The sequence below is a fragment of the Myxocyprinus asiaticus genome, chromosome 43 (assembly GCF_019703515.2).
Source record: "Myxocyprinus asiaticus isolate MX2 ecotype Aquarium Trade chromosome 43, UBuf_Myxa_2, whole genome shotgun sequence".
Classification (NCBI taxonomy): domain Eukaryota; kingdom Metazoa; phylum Chordata; class Actinopteri; order Cypriniformes; family Catostomidae; genus Myxocyprinus; species Myxocyprinus asiaticus.
The window spans coordinates 6,457,708-6,460,408 of record NC_059386.1 but is presented as its reverse complement, the minus strand read 5'-3'; positions in this window follow the sequence as shown (position 1 = coordinate 6,460,408).

Sequence of the window (2,701 nt, the reverse complement as noted above, 5' to 3'; positions counted from 1 at the left end):
CATTGATAACTGTCATTATTTACTCTTTATTTTGTTCCAAACCTGAATACCTTTCATAAAAGTGCAACTTTTAAACAATATTCTGGCCTTTATATTATTATTATTATTATTATTATTTTATATATATATACATATTAAAATTGAAATGGGCACTGGGGCTGTCAAGCTCAAAAATGTCAACAAAAAAGTATCATTAATACATGCTATTTGATGTGTTGTTTCAGGTTTGTCTCAGTACTCACTGATGTCAAACCTTATGCAACTCATCTAATGGCACCATATTTGATTTGAGAACTACATAAAAGAGGAAGATCTTAAGTGAATAACGGTTAAGAGTTAAAATAATGATGAAGTCGTATTGACTACTTTTGCATTTATTGTGTTTTTGAGCAGTGTGACCATTCTTCAAAATATCTCTTTTTGGTTCTACAGAAGAAAGACAGTTATATGGGTTTGAAACAAAATGAGGGTAAGTCAATTTAACTTTTGGGTCAACTATCCATTTAAAGGAATGTTCCGGGTTCAAACGAGCTCAGTCGACACTTGTAGCATGTTGATTAGCACAAATAATTATTTCAGCTCGTCCTAGTTCACAAGGGACATAAACAAGTCCATAACCATTAAAATACAGTCTTTTAAAAGTAGAGTCCCGCGTGACGCCATGCGGGGTTCGGACGTGTGAACGGCGAGCTCTGCATACTTCGCTAGTTTTAAAACAATTAATGACATAAACCGGTGAGATTCGATACACTCTGTTCCATAACTGTTCTAGGAGGACAATATGTCAAAGAATTCAAAATCTTCAGGCTCTGGAGACATTAAAAGACACTTACGTGCTCAAGCTAACACCCCCGTGGAGGCCCCGAGCCCGGGAGTCGATTTGGTCAGAGAAATTAGGGAAATTCGGTGAGAAATGTTGAACGTGTCGACAATGCTGATGAAGGCCGTTGCTGACTTGGAGGATCTTGCTGTAATACGTCGATCACTCATGGCCATGGAGACAAAATTCACTGAGGTGGTTACAAGAGTGGGGGATGTCGAGAAACGGATCAATTATCTGGAGTCATCGGAGAGGGAATTAGCTGCTAATCCGCTAGCGACCAAGGTGGATTTGGAGTGTGTCTGGGAGAAGTTGGAGGACATGGAGAACTGTAGGCGGCGGAATAACGTCCGAATTGTTGGAATTCCTGAGGCCGAAGAGGGTCAGGATATGGTGAAATTCCTGGACGGGCTCTTTCTGAGTCTGCTCGACATAACAGGCCATAAGCTGGAAATTGAGCGAGCTCACAGGGTTCCGGCTTGGCGATCCGCTGAGGGAGATAGGCGCTCAGATCAATTCTGCCCAAATTTCTGAGATCATCCGATAAAGATCTCGTGTTACGTGAAGCGAGGAGTAAAGGAAGGGTTTCTTGGAAGAACCACAGCATTTTCTTGTTCCCAGTCTTTGCGAATTCGTGCTTGAATTCAAGGAATGCAAGTGTTTCAAAAGTATAGCCACAAGACGTAAACATAATACATGTTAACATGACTCTGACGTGATTTCAGTGTGATAAATTTGCAGGTTTACCAGTTGTGTAGATCTGAAAACAAGGTTGTAATATTGGATATAACTTTAAATCGATAAGGTTAGTAAGTGATTTTATCACACTGAAGTCATGTCAACATGTATATTATTTACATCTTGTGGCTATACTTTTGAAACAATGTGTATTTGAATGTTTATGGACTGGCCCCATTCACTTCTAATGTAAGTGGCGTACTGTAACGCGATCTTTGGTTTAATTTTTTTCAGTAAACGAGTTAGCTTGGAGCTGAATGTTTTGTGTGTGTTATTCTAATACTATGCCACAAATGATGTCGATTGGGTTGAACCCAGAACACTCCTTTAAATGCTTGACTTACAATCTGTTTTACAGTATAATTACAGGCCAGTCAGTATTTCCAGAATAGTTATTTACTTAGGATATACATAATCTTGATGAAAACATTGGTGCATATCGTTACATTCAAGAGGTTGAATTAAACTTTAAAAGCAGATTCCACATTAAACCCAGAGCATATACTTTATCAGGTTTATATTCAGTGTGTCATGAGTACAAAGTGATTTTAACAGTAGTTTAAAGCTTGAAATCACATTTTCATAAAATTTACAACCTTTCAACCATACCGAGGACTCAAAGGTCTACCGGAGGTATGCAGCTATGTTATAATTCCCTATATGTCGCCTCGACATTAATATATTTTATGAAATATAATGATTGAAATAGTTATAATTCCCTTGTGATGAAAGTGTTGTCACAGTGGTTAGTCTCTAGCTAAAACTATAAATACATTGTGAAACATTTATTTTATAATTACAATGAATTGTGCAGTTTTGCTTTTGTCCAATCAGAACAATACATATCAGATCAAGCATATGTACATAAACTCTACTGACATTCTTCACAGATTTATATATTATATCCTGTTAGATGTTTTGGACACCAATGAATAGCACTTTATACATGCTTTCATCCAGATCAAAAGCTACTTTATATGGAAAAAAGCCATCCATTTATTCTTTAAAGGATGTACTGTATAAGGAAATGGATCATTTGTACAATAACACTGGTTCATATTATGTGGGAATAACACCTGTTGCTAACAGAATGATTAACACAACAATGGCGAGCACCACCACACCGATTATAATCATCATCTT